The sequence below is a fragment of the Uranotaenia lowii genome, chromosome 3, assembly GCF_029784155.1.
Source record: "Uranotaenia lowii strain MFRU-FL chromosome 3, ASM2978415v1, whole genome shotgun sequence".
Lineage (NCBI taxonomy): Eukaryota > Metazoa > Arthropoda > Insecta > Diptera > Culicidae > Uranotaenia > Uranotaenia lowii.
Window position 1 is genome coordinate 188,747,751 of NC_073693.1, and position 19,622 is coordinate 188,767,372.

The 19,622-nt window shown below is 34.4% G+C and overlaps 1 protein-coding gene and 1 long non-coding RNA gene across 4 annotated transcripts in view; one reads left to right on the forward strand and one right to left on the reverse strand.

Moving 5' to 3' along the window:
- LOC129751081 (SAM50-like protein CG7639) overlaps window positions 1-19,622 on the forward strand; it is a 97,280-nt gene that overhangs the window by 27,035 nt on the left and 50,623 nt on the right. The window lies entirely within an intron of this gene.
- On the reverse strand, window positions 11,858-15,779 carry LOC129751083 (uncharacterized). Of its 3 annotated transcripts, XR_008738588.1 has the most exons (6): window positions 15,735-15,752; window positions 15,278-15,665; window positions 14,950-15,178; window positions 14,662-14,884; window positions 14,521-14,600; window positions 11,858-14,431 (listed from the first exon to the last, which is right to left on the reverse strand). It is a non-coding gene; the product is annotated as an uncharacterized LOC129751083 (long non-coding RNA). The 3 variants fall into 3 exon arrangements; XR_008738589.1 differs by having other exon boundaries at window positions 14,950-15,195; window positions 15,278-15,779; XR_008738587.1 differs by having other exon boundaries at window positions 11,859-14,431; window positions 15,278-15,776.

The window sequence follows — 19,622 nt, forward strand, 5'->3', positions numbered from 1 at the left end:
GAAAAAAATAAATTCACAATGTTTAAATTTTCCCCCGAAGTGATGTTGTTTTTTACAGCACAATGAGCACAAATTCACCGTGCCGCAAAATAATACGAATTTCTCTTCAGAAATTGCTGGTCACCATTTCGTCCATATATTGGACAAACGACAGGTATATGCTGGAAAAACTTTGTCATAATTGAAATTGACCTCTGCTTTGAATTTATTTAAAAAGTTAGTCGAGGAAAATCGTTTTTTATTATTTAAAAATAACACGATATATTTTCAAATAAAACTGCCGAGAAATAATCTCAGTGCAGGTTCATATGAAGTTTGGGTGAACCAAAACAAAGTATTCACGCGACTGCTGCGACGGATAATTTTCCGAATGGTATTTCGCGCGATAGTACGAATCGCGTCGCTTGCACTGTGAACGGTCTCACAGTTTTCAACGTGCTCAAATGAGCTGCGATTCTTCGCGCGAATCGCTCGCTCGCTCGCTCGCGTGCACTGTGTTTCTGCCCTTACAGAGATCACCCATCGCGTTGGACTCGTGCAGGTGGAGGTACACCACGACTAACCCGCCAGACTGTTGCGTCGTGACTTAGGTAGATGCTACGAATGATCTCCGAGAATGTGTCGTTTACCCATACATCTGGCAGTGTCCCACACATCTTCCTTTCTCTCCGAAGAAACAAAAATTTTCTAAATATTTGTTAAAAAAAAATTACTTCATAACATACAATTCTGCTACTACTGAGCATTCGCATCTCCAACCAAATGAAGAGGTCGCAGCGATTGTAAAGATGCGCAATTCTGCTAGTGGAAATCAGCTGGCGCTGCAAATCGAAATATCTCTCTCGTTATATTGTTGTTATATTGTTTTTGACATTTCTCACGCACATTAACTGGCGTTCCACTGGCGTGTACGGACGAGAACGGGACAATTAACCTCCAAAAATTCCAGTGCAAAAATTGAGCAGCCGGCCGACGAACACAGTCGTTTTTGAGGTTAATGTTCCAAAAATGAAGAAGTGTTAGTGAAACGCCCTGAATTATAACACGAATACTACTAGCGGCAAATAGGACTATACTCTCTCCTTTGCCACCTGGTCAGCTGATATTGTAAACCAACACATGCTCCAGTCAAACATGAACTCACACAAAGAGAAAACAAGCATTTCTCCCAGCGATGCCACATTAAAATCGGTATTTTCAAGTCCGAAAAAATCGGTATTCGGTATAAAAATTTCAAAAATCGGTATAAATACCGATTTTTTTTCGAACTTTTAAAACCAATTTTATTTAAATAATATTTAAAAAAAATTGCTATTTTGCTCGCGATTTAAAACATGATAGTTTCTGTTAAAAAGACAGTCCACTGCGACTTTATTGTGTTGCTCACTCTAAGCACTATTATCATTTAATATTTTCATACAGAATAATACACATGGGAACAGAATTTTTGGTGCTGATTTTGAAACAATTTATTATTCTACATTCATGGATCCAGATCTTGCCTGGATGTTCCTGTTTCAGAAATGCAACGTAGAGGAAAAAATAATTTCTAAAATTTTTAAAATTTGGAATAGATAAGATTACAGCCATTTCTCACATCATTCAAGAAAGTTATTGAGAATTTTATAATGACTCATTTAAAAACTTTGTTGAAGACTGCGAAACGATATGTGGATATATTGATTTTTTTAAATATCAAAAATTCAATTCTGATTAAAAATTTTCTAAAATTTTGTCAATATTCCCGTTTTTTTACGGTGTAGAAAAAAATAACGAAATCAAAACTTCCATTACTTTTTCTTCACCCAAAATAATTTTCACTTAAAAATAAGTGACATCTGTAGTAAATTCTCGCCATACGTAATTTCATTTGAATTTTAAGTGATGGGTCAAGTGAATTCACTTAAGGACCGGTCAAGTGAATTACACTATGACGTTCGAGTGAAATTTACCTGAATTTCTAAGTAAGTTTCTAGTTGATTATCTCTTGCATTTTTAAATAACAGAACATTTATAGAACACCACTTCCATTTCAAATACTTACATTACGCTTTCGCCATACATTTATTGATTGGAAAATTCCATCGTTATTTCAAGGCAGATCGGTTACTGCGGATAGTGCGACTTCTAAATCTTCCCTGCTGCAAACCAGAAAATCTGTCCGGTTCAACCCACAAACTGAAACATGATAACACCTTTAAATAACTTTTTCTTACATCACGTTTAACACAAACTACCGCCAAAATCGCCTAGTAAAGAATTGGGAAAATCCAAATCCAGCATAAGCTTTAAACGTTGCTCTTTAGAATTTGCCATTTTGAACTCTGAAAATAAACATAATTACAACCCGACATTCACTTGAAATTCAAGTGATGGGGAAGTGAATATTTTTTCTCACTTCAAATTCAAGTGACGACTGAAGTGAATGTGGATGAATTCACTTGATATTTAAGTGACTGCCAAGTGAAATGTATATGTCGCACTTGAATGGAAGAAAATCACTGGATCCTTGTTTTTAAGTGAAAAATCATGTGTATTTTAAGAGTGAATTTGGGTTCAGTGTTTGAAATCATAATTACTCGTGGTCTTCGAGAATGTTGATTGATGTGTGAAACTCTTTATTTTTAAAATATTCGTAATATTTTAGAGCTTTGCGAAAACAGCGCACAAATTTTAAAAGAATTTTTATCAGTTTTCAAAAGTTATCTAAAAACATCGGAGTTTTTTTTTTATTTTGTGAACTTGTGCTATCTATCAAGAGCGTATACTTATCCTAAATTCCTAAATTTTTAACATACAACTTGAAGACATGATCTATTCATGTCTTAAACTGCTATACTCCCTTATCTACCATATTAAGGTGCATTTACAGTTCTTTCGAACGTGAAAATGAAAAAACTTATATTCTGCAAAAACTTGACTATGCTGCATTTCATGGCTGCGAAACTAGGTGAAATAGATGAGGAATGGTTGAACGATTATTTTTGAACTGATTTCCTTGTTCAAAGCCCTTTAATATTAATTTTATTTCAATTCCCCCGATTTTCACTGCGGAATATTTTTTCCGCGTTCACTGACATTCCGCTCGAAGTGTAAACGCACTGAGCGAACGTGAAAACGGAAAACGAACAAGAGTGGTGAATATAAATTCCGCGTTCATTTTCACGTCCGGATGGTAATGTGCATTCTGAAAAAAATTTCACCGATGACGGAAAAATTTTTGCTTCATAAAAAATTAGTTTTTTAATTTGTAAGCACATTTGAAGGCAATTAGAGGCTTAAAATACTACGAGTTTGGAATGAAACGCATACGATTTTTTTTCAAACTTTAAAACCCGCTTGGGCATCATTTAATTGCACCTGTTGGAAGAGTTTCTCGACGAATAAATGTACCTGTTGGAAGAGCTTCTCAACGAATAAATGTAAATGAAGATCATCGACTGGCCAGATTCCATTGAAATAAAAAAATAGATTCCGCTTTGTTCAAATGTGTGTTTCAGAAAAGGCATGGAAATAATTATAAAAATTTATGAAATCATTCAAAAATAATGTGTTTTAAGGAGAACTGATGTTACAATTGATTATTCCTTATATTTTGACGATACGATAAGAGCGCATTTTGCAAACATTTTTGTTTACCCATTCCCTCATAAAGATACAAATACGCACTGCAGAAATATCGGAAATTCTCTCGGAGTGTAAAAAGCAAAAACACTGAAACAAGATACGGCGAAGAAAAACGCATTATTTGAGTGGACTTCGTTTAGCGTGTGAAGAGCCGTCAATCAAAAATAACACGAGGAAATTCGGAAACTTGGCAACATTGCTTGACCATTCGTGTTTCCGGTGAAAAAGAAAAAGGCGCTACCGATCGGTTACCACGTCAACAGGATTTCTCATGCCGCACTGTCAACTGTGGCAACCGTGGCCTGTTCGGCCGCACAACATCAACGGAAGCGTAAACCGCGCTCAATCAAGTGGACAGCTAGCAACAACGACGGTGGTGCCCCGACGCATCAGCTCCAGCAGTAGAATCTGCTTTCCAGTTTGCACCATAGCATCAGCATTTGCGTTGGCCAGCGAACGTCATCAGCAGCGCAGGCTGCTATCCATCAGTGGCATTGGCCACTTGGGCAAAACGAAGACGACAGCAGATCCGAAACCAACACCGAAGGCGGCGAAGAAAAGTTTGCTCACATCAGGGCAGAGGATGAAGCCGAACCGTGGCCACACAGTGCGCTGCAGCGCCTTCATGGAGGATGCCGTAAGTGGATATTAAAATCTGATCGCAATATGTAATAGGGGAATGTGGGGTAAAATGTTGCAAAAATTATAAAGCAAACTAAAATTTAAAGTTTTTTGAGAATCATTTATTCGTAGCTTTGTCTACGGTCAGCCCTTCATAATACTGAAAAGCAGAAAAAATAACAAACAAAAGAGTACTGATGCATTTTAATTAAATAAAAACCTTTTCAATTGTTTCACTGATTAAAAGTAATTTTGAAATTTTTGTTTGTCAATTTTTAATCAAGAACAAAAAATGGCTATCTTGTAGAAGTTATATTCATAACGTCCTTTCAATAAGTTTTTCAAAAGAAACGAATCGCTAAAGCTCGTTACTCCTTGATCGATAAATACTTTTTAGGAGTACTTTAAATTTATAAAACTTAATTTAAATTCATTGTATTCAAAGATGAGAACTTTGGGATTATTTGATTAAACCAATCGTTTTCAAAGCTGAATATGTTTTGAAGAAGAACAATATGTTTTTTTGAGAAATTTGAATTTAAATTTGAGCATTGGTTCGACAAGTATCGATCAAAACATTGGTTGAATGATCTGTCATTTTCCGATCAAAACCAATTTCTACCCGCAGTTGAACAAACCTCTTACTAATTTTGAAGATTTCACGGTAACCAAAGTTAGGCCGATGACATAGTGAATACGATGCGATGCGATGCGGTGAATGCGGTTCAATGCGGTGAACCACATTTGATGAAAATGTATGTGAATCGCTTAAACCTGACATACTCAACGCGGCGAAGCAGATGTCAATTTGTTCCGCCTTAGGCCGATGACATAGTGAGTGCGATGCGATGCGAATTGGCGGAAAATTTACGGACGCAGCCTACGCGAACTCGAGCGGCGGAACAAATTGACATCTGCTTCGCCGCGTTGAGTATGTCAGGTTTAAGCGATTCACATACATTTTCATCAAATGTGGTTCACCGCATTGAATCGCACTCACCGCATCGCATCGCATCGTATTCACTATGTCATCGGCCTTACTCGATTCTGTATTGTCATTGAAGTTGAAATCCGAAGTTTTCGCGCTGGTGATCGGCAACCTTGCCAACTAGCGACGTTGTGAAATATCATTACTGGCAACGCTTTTGTAAAGTAATAACCAGCGTGCCTATACAGCTACGGTTGGTTGCATATTGAGCAACAGTAGGCAAGGAGTACCAAAAGTTTCTCATTGGTGGGGGGTGGAGACGGAGCGCTTTTTGACAGCGAATTGTTCGCCTACCATGCCTATGATTACGATTGCCTGTCACAAGATGGACGATTCCGTGTATTCACGCAGAGTAAACTTGAGTTTTGGAACGAATTAAATCTGACTTTGATTCAAAACATTCATTTTTTTTAATCCTGCTCCTGTTTTCTTTGAATCAATGAATTATAGTTTTGATTGAAAAGAATAATTTTTGAAAGAAAGAATAAATTTTTTGAATTGAATAACTTTGGACTTTGATTTCAAACAAATTTTTTGATTCAAAAGAAATTTGTTCAATTGCATATTTCTTTAGAAACAAAGTAAATTTTCTTTCAACCGAAGAAAAATGTTTTAAACTGAAAAGAATAATTTTTTGAAACAAACACTTCAAACTTAGAAGATATTTTGCACTGACTTGCAAGAAGAACAGAAAACCGAAAAATCGAATAAATTTCGGCCGCTCGTTTTAAAAATCAAACCAGTGAATCGGAGTAAGCTATAAATAAGGAGGATTCAGGATGCAAAATGGTAAGTGTAATGTGTTTGTGAATAAAAAAGAATTTAAGAACTAAAATTGTATCTTTTTATTATTCAAACTCCTAATAGGAACTTTGAAACAACAGGGTAAAAATCTTCCAATTGGAATAAATGGAAAATGATTCAATGAATAAATGCTTTTAAATCTATATCTAAATTACCTTTGAGCAAAGATAATAACTTTAAATCAAATGAAACTGGTTTTTGTATCAAAGCATTAATATTTTGAATCTAAGATTTTTCAAAAGAAAAAATCTTTGAAACAGAAGAAAATGCATTTGAACCAAAGGATTTTTTATCTATACCAAAACCAAAGGAAAAAATCCTTTGTTTTTGCGGCACTTTCCTTTGAAATAAAAAATCTTTGGTATAAGAACACACCCGAAGTTGTACACGTCCTGATAATAACTTGTCGCCAGTGAGTGTCGCCAGTAAATGTCGCCAGCGCTCATTGACGATAACTCCGGTTTGGGGATTCAGCGACAATATAAAAATCCATACAGTTTCAAGAAAAGTGTCTCCACTTACACGCAGCGAAAAGGTTTTTTATTTCAAAGGAATGTGCCGCAAAAACAAAGGATTTTTTCCTTTGGTTTTGGGACAAATAAAAATTCTTTTGGTTCAAAAGCATTTTCCTTTGTTTCAAAGAATTTTTCTTTTGAAAAATCTTTGAATCAAAATCTTAATACTTTGAAACAAAAAACAGTTTCATTTGATACAAAGTTGTTTTCGTTCGCCACAATGTTATTTAGATTTAGATTTAAAAATATTGGTTCATTGAACCATTTTCCATTTATTCCAATTGGAGGACATATTTCCTGTTGTTTTGAAATTCCTATAAGGAATTTCAAAAAATAAAAAGAAAGAAATTTATATGTTAAATTTATTTTTATTTACAACAGATGAAACTCTTGGCCACAAACTAGTTCACTAAAATCGATCCGGTCCAAATTTTTGTCGATCCGACCGCTGGATTTGGAGCGGTGTCATCGTGCGCAGCTTTCATCTCGGTTGAGACATCCACGGAAACTATCCTTCGGCTCTGGTTCTGTAAAAACGCAATCACTTATATGTAGAAAATCTTTGATATTCACTCTTCAATTTACATACTTACCATACTTCATCCTGAATCCTTCTAATATAGTGAACTCTGACCTACATCTTCACACGACCGGCCAAACTTGATTCGATTTTTCGGTTTTGTATTCTTCTTGCAAGGCAAATCAAAATATCTTTTGAATCAAAGGCTGAAGTTTTTATTTAAAGGAATAATTTCTTCAAGTTAAAAACATTTTCCTTTGGTTCAAAAAAAGTTAACTTTGTTTTAAAAGAAATAAGCTCAATTAACATTTATTTAGAATCAAAGCATTTGCTTAAATTCAAAATCCAAAAATATTTAGTTCAAAGAATTAATTCTTTGTTTCAAAAAATATTTTTTTGAATCAAAAACAAAAGTTTTTGGTTCAAATAAAACAGGAGTTTGATTCAAAAAAATGAATGTTTTGAAACAAAATCATTTTTGTTTTGGTTCAAAAGCCTAGTTTTCTCTGCGTGTAGTTTTAACTTTGGGCGTTATACACAGAGTGTGTGCAAAGAGCTTTTATCACTGATGAACTGATGTACAAGCTAAGCCTTGAAACGTGTGTAAAGTTCCAACGACCGTTTTCAATCAATTTTATGTGTTTTGATTGAGCCACCAGATGTCTCCAAGGACACCAGAGAGAACTGTCAAGAAGAAAGTGAAATCTGGGGGAGGAAGACTGAAATTTCCTGCATCGTTTTCTGCATCGTTTTTTTACTGTTCGGCAAAAAGCCAGCAATTGTTGAGAAGATTTGTAATCGTTCAAATTTTAACTTTAGATGATCAGTTTCGTGTTGCGAGTCATGTAACTCAGTTGCTAAATTTAGATTTAGCTAAATTTTTAGAACAACAATTAATCAAACCATTTTTATTTATCAGCTTCAAAACTTTGACGAAATTTGAGCGACTTAATACGCCATATCATACAAGAATTTTCCAGGGCAAAACAAAACCTAATTAAATCATTGTTTTATGCAAAACAAGTGCTTTTCAGCATCAAACAAGTTCTATTAAAAATCACTAAATAAGAAAGTAAAATTTTGAACCTCCGCACTGGTCGGTAGATTGATGAGAGAAATTTGACGTTTGAAAGATTTTTTTCTTTTTTTATTCAGTCTTCCTCCCCCAGAGTGAAATGTAAACAAAACAAAATAACAAACTATTAGTCAGTTATGAAAATGTCGAATTTCTATTTGACGAGTTTTGAGCAAATTGATGATAAAGATTCGCAACACATTTATGATTTGCGTCATGAAAATTTATAGCTTTAAGCTTTTTTCTAATTGCTTCAAACTAACATTAAACACTCAATAGAAAAAGATATGATACAAGAAAATGCTCGCTCAGAAAAGCCTAGAATCTATATTGTTTCATGAGATTGTTAATTTTAAACTCAACTGGATAAAACAACTGGTTCGTCTGGCTTGTCCAAATTTCTTAGTTATTTTTTTTTACTAAAAAATAATGAAGGTAAAATGAACCAGGCAAATTTACCTTGTTGCGAATATATTGAAGCCGTCCATTCTGCTGTGATGTTAATTTATTAATTTTTGAGACCATATACGATTGTACTCTTCCAAGAATGAGGAACTTTAAAAGTTTATTCGGCTTGTTTAAATGATACCATTTGAAATTTTGCACTGGTTTCTGGAATATTAAAATTCAGGGTTGTACATTTGTTTGTTATTTCGGCAGTCTCTGTAGTGAAAAAAACATGATGATGCTATTTTCCTCAGCTTAAAATTATTCGCGGTTAATCAAATTGTGTAGAATAATTCGTCGTATTGTATTTAAATTTATTCATTTTTGAATTCAAATACTATTGCGTCCTTTCGAAAAATTGTTACATTTAAAAGAGCTATCTAGACACTGTGCCATCTATTGCGCCGTTCAAAAGTTACAAATCTAGCAATAGATGGCACTGTTTTTCGTCATTTTTTAACGGCTTGTTTGAAATAGAGCACTGGAAATTTTACACAAGTTTTTGAAGATTTTTTGTTCGAGCTTGTACATCTGTTCATCTGTGCTTTTATACATTTGCGAACTTTCACTCGGTTAGTCAATTCTGTATATTTCGACATGGGGATGCCCATGCATTTTTAAGATTTCTTAGCAAAATGAAAGTTTTAGAATTTATTGAGTAAAAAATCACAAAAATTTATTCTTATGCGTAGTAATCATTGTTTATTATCAGGGTTGCTAGCGATTTTTCGTTTTGAAATTCCAAAGTTTTTCCCGGTTTTTCCCAGGTTTTCTCCCGGTTATAAATGATGATTTTCCCGATATTATTATACTCGTTTTTGATACAAAATCATGGTGAATAAAAAAATCAATATAAAGGACTTCAAATTTCTAATAACTGTATCCCAAAACTTAGAAAAAAACGGTTAGAAATCATGGTAAACACTTCGGCGTCTTCTAACACGTAGTCTTTTCGTATCAAATTGACAGGTTGATTTTTTTTAACAAATCTAACGAAATTCACAATATTAACAATTTTGCAAAAATAAGTCCGGTTAAATTTATCTTGAAACTATAATGACACATTCCACGCGCTGGTACCGCTCAAAAGTGATTTTTATACGTTCGCGTATCAAAAAATCCCAAGATTGTCTAAAATTTTGATAATTCAAATCACACAAAACCAACGGAAAAAAGTGGAAAAAAGAGGTAAAAATTGTTTTAAACATGTTTTATATAATTTTTAAAAACAAATTTTTTGTTGGAAAAAGTGGTTATTTCGACAACTTTTCAAAATAATTCATTAAAATATATGGATTGATTTATATTGGCATTCTTTTCACAAAATTTGTTTTTTTTTTGTGAAATTTCATAAGGGTAATATGCTCTGAAAGCTGTTTGGACCCTCCAGCAGCCGAATTCCGGTACTTGAAGAAAATCACCAAAAATCTCTTCTAGAAAAGAAATTCTAAAATTGTCGTTCTCTTCATAAAAATGTCTTTTCTTCTTGGCTGATTCCGAAAAAGTAAAGAGAAAGAAAAAAACAACAAATGTAAGAAAAGAAAAAAGTATAGTTCACCTATTCACCGCTAGACGTCTTTGACGTTTGTTGTCGGTGAGACTTTTCAAAACGACTTATTGTTGGCACCGTCTTTCTCCCATGCTAGTTTGTTTCCCGATATTGAGCATGGAAAAAACATATCGTTGAGTGTTGAAGGCATAATTGGACATTTTGAAAATTGCAGCTAGAAAGTTACGTGTTTGTAAACAATCGGATGTGTTGAACGGCGACGATGTTAATAATTTTACTACAGAATTTGACAAGTACATTCGAAAGTGTCATACTTATTGATTTAGATTAATTAGGTTTAATCGATTACCTGAGCCAAGATATCGCAATGTTGTTAAAACTTGTAAATGTACTGGAATTGTTGTGGTTCTTTCATCCTTCAATGGTATAGCGTTAAATGGTTGGCCCAATAAGTTAATAAACTTCTCAGCCAATCATTTTGGCATTCGAAAGAGTTTTTCAAATTTCCATCCGAAATATCAAATGGATTACTAATATCTCTCAAATATCGACGATGCCGAAGTAGTTCGATTTTCTCTTGGCGTTTATACCACTTCTTTTTTGCATAGTAATATGATACAATCATTTGCTCCATTATTTTCAACTTTTAATAGGTATTAACGTTTAATTTAACAAAAATCCTCACTGAAAAGAAATGTCTTTTTAAATTTCCGAAGCAAAAATGCCGAAGAAATTAAAAATCTCGTTTTCTATTTCAAACGTCAAAAAAATGTCTACTTTGAATTGGCCGGAATGTCAATCTAAGAAAATTTCGCAACGAAAAAAATCCGAAGAGATTGAAAATCATATTTTCTTTTTTAAACGTCAAAAAATGTCTTCTTTAAATTCACCGGAATTCCAGGATAAGAAAATTTTAAAAATGTCTTCAATAATTTCTTTTCTTTCACGAAATTTTTTGCCCGGAATTCGGCTGCAGGTTGTCGGATTTTTACAAATCGAACATAATTTAGTTGAATTTTTCATAAGTTCGCTATTTTGAAATGAAAATACAAAAAGATTGGAAAAAAATTCTAGCGTGAATTCACGTCACAAATATAATCGATCACAACAAAAACAACTTCAAGTTTGTATTGACCAAATTATATTTATGTTGAAGAAAATTCAATTTGCGACCGTTTGCTTCCATTTTTTTTCATTTTCTTGTAAATTGGTTGACCTCTAGAATGATAACAGTTCAGAAAAGTCCGGAAAAGCGATTTCACGTCACTGTGGAATGTTTCTTATGATTCTAATTTAATGATTAATGGCATTTCGGTGAACTATACATTCTAATAGGAAGAATTTCAAATGAAAGTAATGAAAATTATAGACGGATAGATAAGATTAGGAAGCATGAAAGGTGTTGAAAATGAGCCAAGAGCGTGATTTGAGAAAACTTCTTGCCGCACAAGACCATTTGTCCCACATCGTATTACTGTCTAGAAGAAGCAAAGTCGATAGGCTGACTTTGCATTGATCTATACAATGATACATGGATGGATCGAAGCACGTGTTTTTCGTACCCCGATCGGGGTACCGATCGGGGTACGAAAAACACGTGCTTCGATCCATCCATGTATCATTGTATAGATCAATGCAAAGTCAGCCTATCGACTTTGCTTCTTCTAGACAGTAATACGATGTGGGACAAATGGTCTTGTGCGGCAAGAAGTTTTCTCAAATCACGCTCTTGGCTCATTTTCAACACCTTTCATGCTTCCTAATCTTATCTATCCGTCTATAATTTTCATTACTTTCATTTGAAATTCTTCCTATTAGAATGTATAGTTCACCGAAATGCCATTAATCATTAAATTAGAATCATAAAACCAGCGGTGATAATCTGTTAACACAATGTTTCTTATGTGGTTTTTTTCAGTCGATATAAATTTTCTAGAATTTTTAAAGAGTTCTAGAAAAAAAGGTATAATTTGTATAGAAATATGTTATCAATCAATTCATCGAAACATAAAATAAACTTGAATGGGGATTTTTCGTACAGAACTTAAAACCTTAGATTGCAGGAAAATATTTAGTTATATTCTAAATGCAGTTATACTTTTTGTACAAATCCAAAGACATTTTTTTGAAAATATTGTTTTTTTTAATACAAAACAATGAATAACTTTAGTAATAGTCATTTGAACTAAAGATTCATGAAAATTTTAGAGATCGTGTAGAAGACAGGGCTGAGCTTTTATTGTTTAAGTGTAAGATATTATATTTTATCAGGGTTAAGACCTTAGATTTTGGAAACTTCAAGCAACAGCTTAACGCAGAATAGATTAAAAACTTAACATTTGCAATGTTATGCTTCGTTCCTCAGGCCAATTCTAACGAAATACAAAACAACAACAACAATAGAAAACCAATATCTTTTTCTGGTGAAAAAGAGGTGAAACTCTGCTTAAAAACGTCTCGCGCTGCCAAATTATATGCTTGCGGAGAGCGAAAAAATAAGATAACTCATATTTCTCCGCAATTAGTTAAAAAAGCGATTCAAACTTCGTTTTACTAATGAAAGAAAATAAGTGTTTATGATGAGTAAATATCAAACAAGTCAATTTTCCCGGTGAGGTGCCGAAATTCCCGGTTTTTTCCCGGTGACCTGATGAAATTCCAAAGTTTTTCCCGGTTTTCCCGGTTCGCTAGCAACCCTGTTATCACAGATAAACAGACGGGACACTCTTTTTCCGGTTTTCGCAAACCGGTTCAATATTTCTGAAAGCTAGGCAATGTCGCCACCAGAGTGCACTGGTCTTAAAATTAAAACTTTTCCATCATAGTAGCTGTTTGCTGGAGACACGCATCAAACTTGAAAGTAAACAAACAAGGTTGTACCTAAATAAAAAAGTCTGCAAAGTTGTTTTAGTTTCAAATTTTGTTAAAACCCCGTAGATACTCATCTCCCTGCGACCGTGTCCCATTCAAACGGATCATATTTCAATTAGCAAGAGGTGGTGCCGGGAAGAATTGCTGTTGCAGTGTTCCTTTGGTTCCATTCATTTTGTTCCGAAATCTGAAGAGTTGAATAGCAGTATCGAATATTTGAACCCGAGAAAAAAGGATTATAATGAGGAACAGATCCCTTGTTTTCATACCCATGTTATTTGGCCGCAACTGAGAGTTTTTTTTAAGCAAATGTAAAGCAATGTTTCTATTGCAAATGAGAAAAAAATAATAAATTTGTTGAAATAAATTAAAATGGAATACCTTTTCTGTACGGCTGTGTTTATTTACTTTAACGCACATGACTAAACTCGACTTTTAAGTGGCTGTTCCTGTTGATTTAGCTACTGCAAAAAAACTGAATGTTGAAAACACAAATGCAGAATTATGAAAAAAATTCCCTTTAAACTTAAAAACAGATCATTTGGAGGCGATTCAGTACTCAATAGTCATGTTCTACGTTACATTTTTGTCGTTACGTTCGATGTAGTTATCGAAAATTCTTTTTGTAGAAAAACCCCGATATCCTAATTGCTTTCAGGGAAAACCCTGCGTGGGGGATTTTTTTTCAATTTGCTACCACTCAGTAAATTTCAAACCGGAGTATCATTTAATCAATTCAGGTATGAATTTGATGTTATCCAAAGAATCGTATTTTTGTCAATAACTTATGAACGGCTTCCAGCACTTCAGCGAACACTTTTCCTCGAGCACCATAATTAATTCATGCATGTAAAAGCACTCCCGAAATTGAACTTATGATTTCAACAATAATTCATACCAGTCTGTTTGTTTACAATGTTAAATGAAAAGTTTGATTTCATGGGTATCATGATGGTTTTAAATTTTCCTAACCGGTTCATGGCTGCATTTTGTCGTGATAGGCAATGTCGACACCAGATGGCAATGCAAGCAGTTTTGCGAAAAATGTTATAGTTTTTCTTCAGAGTGTCATGTCTGTTTGTCTGTGCTGTTATTATACAAATAAATACTCAAACTGGTCAACCCGGTAACGTAATCTAGATTTTTCACCGGCTGCCAAAAAAAATTACTGTAGCAGCGCAGCGCCTTGAGCTGCATCTTCAATTCAAAATTGGTATACATCAGGTGCTGAATGGTGCTTAGCGAGCTCGTTACCATCGTCCATTATTTGTTAGTTTTGTATTCTCGCTGGAGGAGAGATGATTATTGTAAAATTTTGGCTGCTCTTTGGAAACAACAAAATTATAACTATCTCGTCATCCAGTCATTGGTCCTGCTTTCAGTTCTGTGTTCCTTTTGCCCGAGATTTCCACCCACGCTATAATGTACTTTAACGGCTGCTTTTCGTTGCATCCTGCAAACAAACGCAAACAAGTTTTAGTTAAGATTTTCGGTAAGATTTAAACAGTTTGTTGATGAGTATTAAATAAAAAGGATCATTACCTTAACGTCATGAAAACGTATCTTTTGTAACTTGGCCTCCGGAGCTTGCCCAGGTTCTTTGGGCGGATGCAGCAGAGCCACTGAAAAGGGAATTAATAGATGATTATTATTTGTAATCAGAACTGAATTCCTTTAACGTACGAAAGCAGCTGGTGGTTTGGGGCAGTTCATATAAAACAGTATATTCGTAGCTCGTAATCCCCCGGTTGTGTCATTGTGAACATCGGCTAGCTCCAACCAAGGGAAATTTCTCTCCTGCGAAGCCCTCAACATATCCCGAGCACTAAACGATGGATCCTTCCGATTTACGGGCGAAGAATTTATCAAACAATTCCGGCTGCCCTCTAAAATTCTGGGAATCTTCCTAGAAAGGATAATAAAAGAATATGAATATTAATTGAAAACAAAAAAAATCTAGATGTGCTATACTTCTTTTAGAACAAATATTTTGCCATATCCCTTCGTTTTATTTCAATTGAATTCCGTTCCATCAAGGTGTAGTTCATCTTCCCGATCCTTCCTGCTCCCCGGACTACCCGCTCTTGCTGGTTAACTGAATCTTACCATTATTCGAAGCTTATCGTAACTTATCGGAATTGTGTGAAAATTGCGATTGCTTCATCTAGCATCACCCACGAAGGACGATTTTATCCGGCGGCTGTAGAAAAAAAGTTTCTTAAACAGCAGCATTTGTGTGGATATTCTCCATAAAAACAAACAATTACATTTATGAATTAGGTTAAATAATTGTACGTACCTTTTGTAATTGTAATTGTGATTTTTATTTTTATTTGTAAGTTGAAATTGATGATTCATCTTAAAAACTATTTGGAAAACAAAAATAACCATAACAACTTTTAAAAATTTCAATGCTTAACATCCCTTTCCAAAGCTTTCCAACAACAACAAACTTTTATACAGAGCTGAATAATCGAATTTTAGTTTACATCTGTATATAAAGCATTTCCCGACTTGTCAACCGAACAGCTGATTTCTAATGTTTACAATTTTCGGCACCTGGTGGTAGGGTAAAAATAACAACAACACTACGCATTTTCAATGGCGGGATAGTAACGAAACCAAATTGGCGGTGCAATAGTTATGCATAACCATGGTTATGCAAAGTTCTTAACTTTTTAAACTACCTAAAATTAAATAATTGTAGACATGAAATACTTTGAAGGTAATATTGAGGTTATGTAATGATAATTTACAAAAAAAAAGTTCTTTCGAAGAAATAATTGAACAGTGCAAATCTCTCAAGTTCAAAATGGCGACCAGTAGGTGTTTACACTTATGAAAACAAAAACAAAAAGCTACCCTACCATCATCTGTCTCAGGAAATGCTCTATTGGCTACCCAAAATTACCCAAAATTGTATTAGGGATATACATTTTTTGAACAACAAGCGATTAATAATTTTGAAGGTGTAAGTGCTACACGTTTTATGAATAACCCAATTTTTCCGTGTTGATCGATTTGACATTTCACTGCGGAATATTTTTTCACTGTGGTGAGTTCACGTTCACGTTCGAGTTCGAGTTCACAAGAACTGTAAACCGGGCTTTACTGCGGAATATTTTTTCACTGTGGTGAGTTCACGTTCACAAGAACTGTTCGAGTTCACAAGAACTGTAAACCGGGCTTTATTTGATAATCAAAATTCGATCTCAAGAGAGTTGGCATAGAAGACAAAGATGCCTTCGAATACTACCCGAATAGCAAAGACCATGGTATTAAGATAACTGAACAATGTTTTTCAATTTAACAACGAACTTCATCGTAGTATCTAAATATCTGTCAACCGCATTTAATTATGAAATCACCATAATTTTTAAAGTCACCGTGAAGTACATCGTCAATTCAAATGTTTCATAGTTGCCAAAAAATGGCAGAAGCACGGTATCACAATAGTTTACTTGTGAATGTTATTGTTACAATGTACTTCATGGTAAAATGTGAATCCACACGTTGTTTAACTTTTGCTTATTCCAGACCTTTACAATTTAGCGTGTAGAAGCAAATGTTTGCGCGCCATTTTTTTTTCTCCGGGCGATTTTTTCGCGGTTTGATTGAAGGTTGTAATTTTTTTATGCAGTGAATCCGGACAAGTTCTGGAGTTTGTGGCAGTCTTGATGAGTCGGGAGGCAATTGCCCCATCTGCTGAGGTGATGGTAAGTACTTTTATTTTAAGGCATATTTATAAGTAAACTGATCTAACTCAAAGAATATTTCTTTCTAGAAGCTGACAGAATTTCCGGAGCTTCAGCACTTCCGACGAGGGTAGCTTACGACGACCGAAAAGCTCGAGATCCGGGCCCCAAATCGTATCGAACGAAGCCGGAAGCAGATAAGCAGTTTCCCAGTGATGTGCTGCAGAACGCTTCACGAGCCGCTGAGATGGCATCCAGATGGTCCGGAAGAGTGAAATTGCTCACAGGTGCAAAATATTGGAAATTAATGTCATGTGTGGCTCAGGTCAAAACAAAATTAAGTGTAATGGTGTGCCTGTATAAAAAAGGAATTACCAGAAACGTCATGAAAACAAATAAAGTGTTTTGAAAAGCAAAAAAAAACCTTTTTTTTTTAATCGTAAATCATGAAATTGTGCAGTAAAAAAATATATTTACAAACCATTGATTAACCTCGATTTTCATCTTCGTTAAAACAATGGAAAGAAACGGATTTTCATGGTTATATTATAAAAAACTGGAAGCCGTTTTAACCATGAACTTTATATTTTTGAGCATTCCAATGTATGGAAAATCGCCATTTTTTTCATGGTCACGCTGCATAACAATACCCCTTTTTCATGGTTATTTTGGCCAAAACGATGAAACGTATGGTCGAAAACTATGAATTCCAATGTGCATTCACGGTATTGGGGACGATAATAATCATTGTGTAAACAATACAATTTATGGTTTGTGAATATGGAATTCATAGTTTTTTCACGGTGCATTTCTATTCGGGTAGACTTGGGCCTCTAAGTTTTTTTTCTAAATCAAAATTATCGAATCACTTTTTCTACTCAATTTTTGATGGAGTGTGTCTCAAGAGGTCTAAAATGAATGATTCTGAAAGAACAACTAAAGTTATTGCGATTTTTATGTTAAAACGGCGAACTACTTTTTTTTTGATATTTTTCACTTGCACCCTTCTGATCCCAAGAATGACACCTCTGACTCCAAACAATATGATAGCATCCTTTTGGAACCTATTTGTAACGAGTATTTTCTGTATGATACTAGCTGTTTTGTTTTTGTTCACACATTTAATTTTCTGCGTTTTCGGGCTACAAATTTCCATGCAACTTATAATGAACGAGGTTCGTAAGTTCCACTATCCTAATTCCCAGAATTTGTTGGAAACTTCCAATCTCTCTTTTTCCTTAATGGATACTCAAGATCACCTCAATATGTTTATTCATTGGAATCAACTGTTTAGCTGGTCGCTTTTTTCCGGTAGAACCAACGTACGCTTCCCCTTGGTTTCGTAGCTTTTTCCGCAAGATGAGTTTCCAGACTGCCTGACTTCTTTGGCGTTTTTTGGGGTCTTGATGAATGGCCAGACTTTGTGAACTCAGTGAACTCATTCTCGTTAGCAACTGCAGCAGCAGCAACTTCTGATTCTCCAGAAGAACCGTAGATGTTTTATCTTTCTTTTTTGGTCTAATTCTACCAGGCCCCTTTGCTGAAATATTTTGTAAATATTCTTTAAAAGACTTAATGTTATTTTTTGTAAACTATCTGTCGACAACACTCATCTGAACTTTCCGAAGTTTCATTTTGTTCCGTGGGATATAGTATGTGACATCATGATCAGAGCCTGTCGAAAATTTGAATCCTTTGAGCTTTCATCCGAGAGATTTTTCTTAGATATATTTGCCAAAAAAAATATTGTTAAGTGCGATTCGTGTCTACCTTTTATACTTATTAGTATAAGCTAATCCATAAAAAAAAAATTTTAGAATTTTTCGTATAAATAACAATGAGATTTTCATGCCGACGAAGTTTCACCTGAATCTATTTCCATCGCTTCTCTATCTGGGGACTTTGGATTATCCTGGTCAGAACCAGTAGAAAATCCTTATAAATCGGAGCTACACACTACCAAAAAAATCTGTAAAATTACATCACATATAATGTAAATAAAAAGAAGCATCATATATGACGGAATATTCAGTGCTAGTTGGAAATTACTTGCGAGTAAAATTTTGCAACGTGTAAATAAAAAATGATGTAAAATTTAGCAACGTGTAAAATAAAAATGATGTAAATCATAAAATCACTGAATGTTGGAAGAAAAACTTTCCAATTGGAAATTGTTTTGTTTTATTTATTGTTAATATGATTCAATACTGGAATTTTCACGTCTCTTAATAAAAATAAAACTCATCTATAATTTATATGATTCATTTTATTAAGCGGCAAAATTTTTTTAACACACAATATATTTTCTTTTATTTTTTCCGCGAAGTACCGGACCCAAAGTTGAACACCGTGGATCCGCTTCCAGAACCGCATCCCTGCTTTTCGGATATCTCCGGGAACCATCAACACCGATTAACTTTCTCGCGCGCGGGGAAAATACTTTGGCACACCACTTGACTTAACAGTTTTTATCACATTTGTCTGGCCTTGTTCTTCACAGTTTATAATTTCACATGACATTATCACGTTCAGTGTATTGTAATATTTCATGTCGTGTAATTTTTAGAAATTTCCAATTCAGTGTTGTTGAGAATTTCGTGTGATCAAAAACAATTGTAAAATTACATCACATACACAGAAAAATCGAGTTATTCATAAAATGTGTTGCAATTACACGTTCATTATAACTAATCAGTTATTGTTCAAAATTTGTGTATCCCCAATTCAAATCTGAGTAGTTTTGGGTTGCCATTAAGCAGATGAGAACTAAAACTAGATTAGTCAGCTCTGTATAAAAAGTTAGCTGTTGTTGGAATTTAGTTTGAAAGGATGTCGAAGCGAAAAAAGAAAAATTATTTTAACTTTTTGATCGCGGAGGAACATTCTAACAACCGAATCCGGTGACAACAGATGCTAATTTGACAGGAAAAAGGTAATGTTGCTTGCATT